At 37.5% G+C, this 10,350-nt stretch overlaps 1 protein-coding gene across 3 annotated transcripts in view; it reads right to left on the reverse strand.

Annotated features, from left to right (window-relative positions):
- Positions 1–8,288, reverse strand: part of LOC135714138 (transcription factor SPT20 homolog) — a 413,580-nt gene extending 405,292 nt beyond the window's left edge. For 2 of the 3 annotated variants that reach the window (XM_065237423.1, XM_065237420.1), the window contains exon 1: positions 8,201–8,288. The gene's annotated coding sequence lies outside the window, so the exon portion shown is untranslated. The remainder of the gene's footprint in view (positions 1–8,200) is intronic. The other variant, XM_065237422.1, reaches the window with a different exon arrangement.
- Between the last annotated feature and the right edge of the window lie 2,062 nt (positions 8,289–10,350).

Here is a 10,350-nt window from a genome sequence, read left to right on the forward strand (position 1 = left end):
TAAATTTAAGACAGTAATAATGTATAACGCAAAGAATAACTCGGCTCTGTAAAGTTTATTCGATTGAGCCTGTACAAATAAAGTAATTATAAAAAAAAAAATAATGTAATAGGATGCGTTGTTGATTGTTCATTAACTCTTGATTGCTTGTAATACTTATGAATATTTTAGGTGGACAAAAAGGCGAACTAAGAGGTGGACGCCTGAGCTTTTCCACATTTTTATCGCTGTGAAGCAACTGTAAACTCTAGAGGGAATTTATATCTGTAACTGAAACCAGTTCGATTTTGTTTGCCAACCTGGTTAAAATGTCATATATAATAATCTTAAAGATAAATCGTCCAGCTCAAACCTTTGTAGGGGTAAAAGGTGGGACCATCATCATCATTACCGATTTGAGCCAAACTTGGCCAAAATGCTTATTTTGGAATTCTGAACAAACGCCTTTTTTGATTTTGCTCTAATGTGCCTAGATCCTTCTGGGCTACAACCCTGGATTTTCGAGATTTTTAAAAATGTCAACTTTCAGAAGAGATTACTCCACAACCAAATAAGCTATTCAAGATCTTAGAACGTCAACTTGAAGGTTTTTTAATTTAGATTTTTATATGTGTAAAAACGTTTTGTTTTTGTTATAATAACTACAGTAAACAGACTTATTACCGGCAGGTATCCAAATTGTCAAAAATGGCCCATTTTCACCATGCGCGGGATTTTTTGTTTCTTAATATTTTGGGCTCAAATTTTCACCACACTTTGGAAAACTTTTCTTCTTTATGTATTTCCAAGGGCAAACGATTTGGACAAATAGTTTTTGAGATATGGCCAGATGAGTGAGAGGTAGTTTTGAGCTTTTCTGGTGAAAAATCAATGCTATTTAATATATTTTTATTTTTTCTTGAATTCCTTCACGCTGATGGCACAATAATATTTTTATGTTATTTTTCACATGTTTTTGGCTGGATTATCATTCTTTGAAATCATAACTACCTCATTTATTTACTTCTGTCCATAATTTAACTTTCTAAAAGTGAAAAATACGTTCCTATGGACAGCCAAAACGTGAAGTACGATGAAATCCGATAGATTGTCAGGTATAAAAAATTACAGTTGTGGATGACAGCTGCTACTTGGATAATACCGAAGACAGCAAATCAAGAAGACTGGCAACTCTTCCATTTTCTCATACGAACGCTATGAGACAGGTACAATCGCGGCATCTGCCGCTCAAAGGTAAATGCTTCGAACGAATTTGATAGCAAAGATTACATCCTCAAAATAAGGGTTTGTGTATTTGCTCATTTTTCTATGCGTTGCTTCCACCTTCACTCAAGCGCAGCGCCATTGTATCTGTCGCTTGGATTCTGGCAAAGTTGCCAGTCTTTTTGATTTGTTGTCTTCGGTATTATCAAAAAAAAAAGATATTGAATCATAGATAGAGGCGAGTTTTGTAAAAAGAGTCTCACGAAACATTTTTCTTGTCTCTGTTGGCAGAAACATGCTGAATGCTCATTGGAGTCAGCTGAAGATGGGGGGAAAGCGTGAGGGATGCATCACACTCCGGGTGACCGTGCCAAGTGAAAAGAGTCGCTGAATGGAATGGGTGACCATTCCAAGCCAAACGCAAGAACAAGGAACCAGTTTTACACCGCCACATCATAACGCGAAGTGTCTGGCGTTCGAAAAAGGCCAGAAAGGATTCGTCGAATTCCAGATTAAATGAGGATTCAGATTGAATTTATGAAATTATTGAATTTTTCGCCTAAGTTTACTTAGTTCTGAATTGTTTAGTTTATCTCAATGAGATATGTTTATACTATGTAATTATACCAATTATCAGTTGATTGAAATGAGTTCAGGTCTCTGTACTTTTCTTCCTCTGTTCGGGACCTAACACCACTGCGACCAGTAATTTGATCTATTGTAGTGTCCTTAGTTTAGTGCATGTCGTATTACTCCATCACTATTGAGAAATGTCAGTCAAAATTGGATTCCTTTGTAACAAAATTAAGGAATGACACCGATAATGACCACGCAACCCAAACTAGGGAACAACGAATAGAAGATAAGGAATCACATAGATGAAGACTAACTAACTCATTTTTTTTTGTTTCAAGATCATGCTCGATGGACAAAACCGATTCTTGTCACTATCAACAAGGCATAAAAAGTAACAAGGACTTAGATGTGTTCTTTGATCACTGAAAAATCCTGTTCCCCTAGTTTGAAGTAGTCAGGACTAGGAATCGGTGGTACCTTACTATTCAGGCTAATGGTTCTTCTTCTTCTTATATCTGTATTTAGCAGATTTTCAGTTGGATACTAGTTCATCTCCGCATTTAGGCTAACGCCTGGTTATCCTTTGCTGAACACATTAATCGGTTTGGATCATCACACATTTATTCAGCACATTTATGTTGTTACGATGACATCGATCACGCAGTTTGGCAATGTACGGATAATGACGCCGCCAGAGAGCGACTTTTGAATACCCTCGAGGCCCAAGGAAGACAACCCTATATCCCTATCAGAGACGTGTTGGGTACTCGCGATCTCTGCTATATGCAGTCAATTTATGTGTTTCAGCTAATCTTTGGTATAAGAATTTAATTCGTTTGTCTTTTGTATAGCTCTTTATTAGTTTTTGTTTGTCCTTGTCCCCCGTCTCGATGAACCTCATCGTCGCCCACTGGTCACCATAACCGGTCAAACTCCAAACGAATCTAGAACCACACTACCGTTCATACTGGCGACATCGCTCTGATGTAGGCCGCGAGTATTCGGCTCAACTCCTACTAGACATAGTGAATTTTGTTACAAACAAAGAACAATGAATTATCGACTCCGTAAAGCAAACGTGATTGAGCCTTACAAATAAACAAACTAGATAAAAAAATATGGAACATTCCAGCTCAAGTGGGTACACCACCTGTGATCGATGTCACCGATTTGAGCCAAACTTGGCCAAAACGCTTATTTTGGAATTCTGAACAAACGCCTTTTTTATTTTGCTCTGAAGTGCCCAAATCCCTCTCGGCTACAACCCTGGATTTTCGATATTTTTTAAAATTTCATCTTTCAGAAGCGATAACTCCACAGCGTAATAGGCTATTCTTGATCTTAGAACGTCAATTTGAAGTAATAAACCTTTTATAATGATAATCCTGCCCAGAACATGTGAAAAATCTATATATATAAAAATGAATTTCTGTCTGTCTGTCTGTCTGTCTGTCTGTCTGACCCTTATAGACTCGGAAACTACTGAACCGATTGGCGTGAAAATTTGTATACATATATATAAAAATGAATTTCTGTCTGTCTGTCTGTCTGTCTGTCTGACCCTTATAGACTCGGAAACTACTGAACCGATTGGCGTAAAAATTTGTATACAGGGGTTTTTGGGGCCGTGGAAGGTTCTTATGATGGTTTGAGACCCCTCCCCCTTCTGTAAGGGGGGGCTCCCATACAAATGAAACAGAAATTTCTGCATAACTCGAGAACTAATCAAGCAAATGGAACCAAATTAGGCATGTGGGGGCGAGTGTGGGGGTATAAGGAGATAATCATAGGGGGTAGCCCCTTAGATAATAGGGGGGGGGGGCTACGTACAATATAGCATTTTTTTTAAATCGGCGCATAAACTCAAGCTAATATTGAATCCCGAGCAAGACCGGGCACACTCAGCTAGTATCATATAAATATTAGTGTCCCATCGGCGTGAAGGAATTCAAGAAAAAATAAAAAAATATTAAATAGCATTGATTTTTCACCAGAAAAGCTCAAAACTACCACTCACTCATCTGGTAATATCTCAAAAACTATTTGTCCAAATCATTTGCCCTTTGCCATTTGCCCACATCAAGAGTTTTCCAAAGTGTGGTGAAAATTTGAGCCCAAAATATTAAGAAATAAAAAAATGGTGAAAATATGCCATTTTTTGACAATTTGGATACCTGCCAGTAATAATCAGTCTGTTTACTGTAGTTACTTTATAAAAAAAACGAGAATCTACATTAAAAAAAAAAACCTTTAAATTGACGTTCTAACATCACGAATAACTTATTTCGTTGTGGAGTAATCTCTTCTGAAATTTTAAATGTTTAAGAATCTCAAAAATTCAGAAGGATCTAGGCACTTCAGAGCAAAATAAAAAAAAAATGTTTGTTCAGAATACCAAAATAAGCGTTTTGGCCAAGTTTGGCTCAAATCGGTGACATCAGCCATTTTTTTTTTTTTTTTTTTTTAATTCTGTACCCACTTGAGCTAGAATGACCCATATGTTGTTAAGTCCTAGAGAATCGAGTGCCACAAGTTGCCATATTGTTCAAAACCCAGCGAATGGTTCATTTTGCCCAAAAACATAGGTTTCTGTAGGTTCAATGAAGTGAGATGGCGCACCTTGCATTATTTTCGTTTTAGTGCCATCTGTCCTACACTATCAATAGTTTTGAAAAACTTGTATTTCTGAATATCTTTGCAGAAGGAAGCAACATCCTATTTTGTTGGGATCTCGTGATATAAACATATCTATCATCAAAATATGCCACTTCAGGGGTATATTTTTACGAAGACCCCTCCCAATGAGAGATCCGCTCCCTTAAATAAAATTTGATCATTTCACTGAATTTACTTTACAGAACATTTGAAATTTAATAAATCCGATCAACCTTAGCTGAGTTATGACAATTTGAATTTGGGATCAAATTGACCCCTAGGGTTCAGACAACGTAAGTGTTTTTTTTTGCACAGGCGAAGGGTCAACAATTAAAAAGTTTTGCCATTGTAGGGCATCATCGGCAAAATGATAAAGCAAAATTGTAAAATGCGTTACTAATGATTGATTTACATGGTAAATAGAAGCAACCTTAATACCCTTCCCTGAGGCATACTAAAGGTATTCCGTGCGGGACTAGGAATAGAATCAGTAAAAAAGAGTCCTTTGACTTCATATATAGCCCTCAATTTTGAAAGCGCTTTACTCTGCATAATAACCATTGTAAACATTAGCTAATGATGTGTTACGACGAATTGTTTAATTATTTATATATGTGGTTCAATAAACCGATGATAAATGCAAGTTTTCAAATTATATATTCAATTCTGAAAAACGTGATATATGCGAACCACTTTTCGTGATAAAACCGAAAGTGATATAAACAGAGCGTGATAAAACCTAAATTCTATTGTATAGTCATCACAAATTTAATGTTCTCTTCTTATTTCTTATGATATTTTCTGATTATATACTCATTCAAAGTTTCATATTTCTTGAACTATATTGTTTAAGGTTCACGGATGTTCTTCTACATTCATCGAGCATTATCAAAGTAACCCCAAATCAAAATACTGGTGTTCGGTCACAAGACTAAAAAATAGTGTAAATGCAATAATTTTCGTTAAACATGTTGAACAACGAATTGACTTAAGGATCCTCAGTGTTGTTAAAAAAAATTGAAAACATTAATTGCTGTAAATATTTTTATATTAAATACACTTCAAATTATTATTAAAGCTACCCCGTTTTACGGTACCTTAAAGCACCTAAATCCATATTCGAATACGGATACTTTAAAAAAAGAATGGTGAATACTTGCCATACTTAAAAAAGCACGGAAGTTTTATAATAGCCGTACAGCATCGTCCACACATGAATGAACCGTCCGGCATCCGTTGCGATGTGATGTGCTAGGTGTATCCACTAGACTGATGCAAAATTTGAAATTTTCGCTCCACAGTGCTCAAACGGTTCCAAATTGGGCCCTGATTAGCCTCACAAAATCACAATGAACAAAATGTTTTGTTTTCCCATAGTAATTTCCATATAAACTTCAAATGGTTTGTGCCAAGTCAGTTTCTAATCAAATGAGTTTAAACTTTCGGAGGCTAATCAGGACCCAATTTGAAACCGTTTGAACACCGTGGAGCGAAAATTTCAAATTTTGCATCAGCCTAATATCCACTCATTGTATTAAAAAATAATTCCTCATATCGTCGAGCAGTTTTGGAACAACCTTCTACCAGAGATTTAATGGAATTCGGTTACAAAGCACCGAATGAACAAGGGACCAACGGCTACACTTCCGTTCCGAATCAAGGCGTGATCAGAGATTTTGTGCCTCTTAAAATCCCGAAGGTGCCGACTGGGATTGAACCCAGGCCCTTTGAAGTAAGAGGCAGTCACGCTTACCACTACACCACCGGCGCCGCTTTATGATCCATTTGGTGTACTATAACAAAGTCGGAATAACATTTCCTTTCACATAAATCGCAGCTTATAACCAAGTTCGGTTGAACTGACCTCAATCTGATGATTCGACTCGAATCGCTTAATTTGAATTGAACATATTTCCCTAACAATGCCATTATATTTCGTCAACATTCTTTCAAAGTCATAAAGATTGCTACTATAAATTCATTCATAGGCATAACAAGCTAATCACATCCGAAATAAGATGTCAAATGTGTCAACTCACTGAAAGGGGACGTTGTTTGGCTGCTGTTACCCAGAAGTTTGTTTGCAACGCATAAGCCACATTATTAGTGTCGACCATGTTGGGAAATTAGTTTTATGGTCCCTAAAATCACCGAAATGAATTGTGATGAGCTGATCGTCGCATGGAAGAGTGGAACCCAAATAGAAGATGACCCAACCAACCAACGCAGCGCCATCCCGTCACGCGATGACGATCTGATACGATACGGGGGGTCGTAATGCCAAGGTCAACGATGATCAGATTAGTCTATAAATAGTCGGAAGGTAGTCGATGAAGAATGGGCTCAGATGTTTATGATTCGATTTTCGTAAAATGAAATAAATGAAATACTAACCTTGGCACTTTGAGGATGAAAAATTCCACGAAATCCAACCACCTACCGGCAAACAGCTGAACCGCGGCGACAGGGAAAGGAACTCACGCACGCGTGCACCTTTCTCGGATCGTGATGCGTGATGTTACGTACGGTATACCAGCAACAACAACCACAACAACTCCGCTCAAGAAGGAAAACGAGAGCTTGTTTTGGTTCCTTTTCTTCATCGACAACAACATTTTCCGATTCGTTTTTATTTTTATATGCCTTTCCTCGACTTTCTGCTTTGCCCCTTTATGATGCACTTCGTGCACATCTCACACTCATACCGAGACAGCAACAGCAGCACAACAGATGATGTTACTAAACAAAATGCACTTCATACCAAGCAAAAAGACGCGATAATTAATGGTGAAAAGCACTACGTTTGCCTACTCTCCCTTTCTTGGCTCGCTGTCTTGGTTTTGGTTTTGAGGTTCGTGCATGGTCTTTTGGTCGAAGCCCTTTCGCGATGTATAGTAACAGTGGCCCACCCAATTCACACTTGTCACTCGAAAATCAAATCACTTGTCGAAGGTTGCAGTTGACAAAATTGTTACAACCAATCCATAGAAAGTGAATTATGTAAAATATAAACAGATTTTTATTCGAGACTTCGTGAACCTGTGCATGTATTTTTCACGTTTTTTCCCTGTCAATTCCAAGTTACACACATAGCTGCAGCAGGTCTTGAACACACAGGCGAGAGCTCTCGGAGAGTGGGTTGACACTTTGCCTATCAGCGCAGGTTAAGGTGAATTCATTTCTCCTCGTTTATTATTATTTTATTTATTTTTGCTGTTACTCAAGAGTAGTTGTCACACACTACGACTATATTAGGCACTTTCGTTCCAATTGAATGGAGTAAAATTTCGCAAAACCATTATAAATTTACCAATTTCACGTTTTCCTTTTCGCAAATCTCACGTTCTCTTCCCCTTGGACAACGACATCGACGACAGGTCCAATCCCAAGTTACCTACACTCCAACCAACCAACCGACCAGCTGAGCAACATGAACCCGCAGAAAAGAGTCACTGCACTGCCACACATTTATCATACAAGTCGAGAGAAGAAAAAAAATAAACGCAACATAATATAATAACTGCACCGAACGAAAGTGGGAAAATGCAACTTTCGCAAAATCAGCGAATTGAAAATGCGCCTGTTTTAATTGAATATCGATACACAGGGCGGCAGCCGTCGACCGCCACTGCACCACGCACTGATGACTGACTGAATGCAAGCACTAAGCACTTGGGTTTTCCAGCAACCAAACAACCCAGCAGTAATGTATCATTAGGCAAAAAAAATCAGTTTTACTCCAAAAAACACTACACGGGTTACCAACAGGCCAATTCCACAAGAGTCGAAAAGTGACTTCGACTAGCCGCCGTATTGAAGCGACGAACCTTCACGCGCACGGAGAGTGTAACGTACACTAAATCGGTGGTTGGGGTTCGGCATGGATCCACAGCCAGCTGGCCCACAAAAGTGAGAGATCCCCAGCTCGGCAAAGTGAGTGAGCGAATGTCGCGTCGTCGTCGTCGTCGGTGACGACGGCGTCGGATTTGAGAAAGGAGCTTTGCATCGGCGTGCACAAGAAAACGGCAAGCAACATAAATAAATGAACGGTGCTGAGCTGGAAGGCACGCGCGCGTGCTCTCACTCTCTTGCTCGCGGTCGACGATGGTTGATCGTGTGAGGCAGGATGCCCCATTCCTTCGCAACCGATTCGGTGTGGGGTTGCGAGCTTTTCGGTGGTTTGGCAAAAGACCGAACCGCGGCTGCAGCAGCTAGTCGGTATACGTTCAGGACAGGAAAATGGTCGCATGCATGTGAGTGTTATGAACGTAGGCAAGTACATATAGCAGCTATTGGCAGCAGTCCAATCACATCCATATCACGTTCGAAAATACGGCCCGACTGGAGACGATGACTGTCTTCGTAGTCGTCGTCGTCGTCGTCGCGAATAGAGTCGGATGACGGGTTATTTTATGTACGTATGTGTAGTGAATGCTCTTTAAATTTATCTTACCAGAAGGCTTATGAATTTAAAATGCCTATTACTCGAATGGCAGTCCATATTTTGCACACACACACAAAAATGAAATGTACCCCGGAAAAACCAACAATTGACGCACAAGTCTCCATAATTAAGTAAAATAGCACCGGTAAATTCAAAAGTATTATCCATAATAGAAGAGATCAATTAAAAAATTGAGAGTATTATAAAAAAGATACAAATACTTAAATGATCCATAAACATATGTAAAGCACCAATGAAAACAAAAAAATGTTCCATAGCTTTCATATTTTTTAGGAAATATTTCAGTATGGTTAGGGAACATTTAAACTTTTAGAAGCTTTTTTTGTACACTTACCCGACACTGGCAGAATACAAAATGCTTCTTTGAAAGTACTTAAATGTTCCATAAAAAATATGAATGCGTTAATAAAAAACAGAAATGTTCCATATCCAAACCACTGAAGTTTATGGAACATTTCCTTTTTTTTTACGGATCAATTCAGTACTTTTTAGCGAAAATTTCATAACTTTTTTATGTAACATTTTATCTGTTTATTGATAATTTCCCTGTAGCTGTGGAGTCAGATCTGAATCGACCGACTCCAACTCCTCTGATTTGAAAATAACCGATTACTCAAACGCATATCCGATTTGAAAAAGATGCAACACAAATTGTTTTCAATTTTAATTTATGAATTTTAAATTAAAGATAAGATTAAGATAAGATTAAGATAAGATTAAGATAAGATTAAGATAAGATTAAGATAAGATTAAGATAAGATTAAGATAAGATTAAGATAAGATTAAGATAAGATTAAGATAAGATTAAGATAAGATTAAGATAAGATTAAGATAAGATTAAGATAAGATTAAGATAAGATTAAGATAAGATTAAGATAAGATTAAGATAAGATTAAGATAAGATTAAGATAAGATTAAGATAAGATTAAGATAAGATTAAGATAAGATTAAGATAAGATTAAGATAAGATTAAGATAAGATTAAGATAAGATAGGATAGGATAAGATAATATAAGAAAGACTTTTAAGACTTCTATCCTATCTCAGAAGGGTCTGTGTCTAGGGCCACGAACGGAAGCATGACGTAGGACCAGGATTACTTCCACTCACTTGCCATAAAAAAATATTTTTCCTAATTATGAAAACATTAGATGTTATAATGATAAAAAGAACTTGTAGGTCGTGAGGTATGTGTTTGACACATAAAACCTGTCAACATTGCTTTCAGTGCATCACAATCAGCGATTTAACGATTCGTGAGCGTTCACTCTGAGTGAACGCTCGCGAATTATAAGATCGCTGATTGTGATGCTCTGAAAGCGAAATTGACAGGTTTTATGAGTTAAACACATACTTTATACACCCTCTTCTTGTTACTAACAAGTACAACATTTCATTATATCATCTATTGATTTCATAATTCCGAAAAACATTGTTTTATAGCAAGGGAGT

This window comes from Ochlerotatus camptorhynchus, unplaced genomic scaffold (genome assembly GCF_037179485.1).
Source record: "Ochlerotatus camptorhynchus isolate MF236.1 unplaced genomic scaffold, CSIRO-AGI_Acam_v1.1 ptg000621l, whole genome shotgun sequence".
Taxonomy (NCBI): domain Eukaryota; kingdom Metazoa; phylum Arthropoda; class Insecta; order Diptera; family Culicidae; genus Ochlerotatus; species Ochlerotatus camptorhynchus.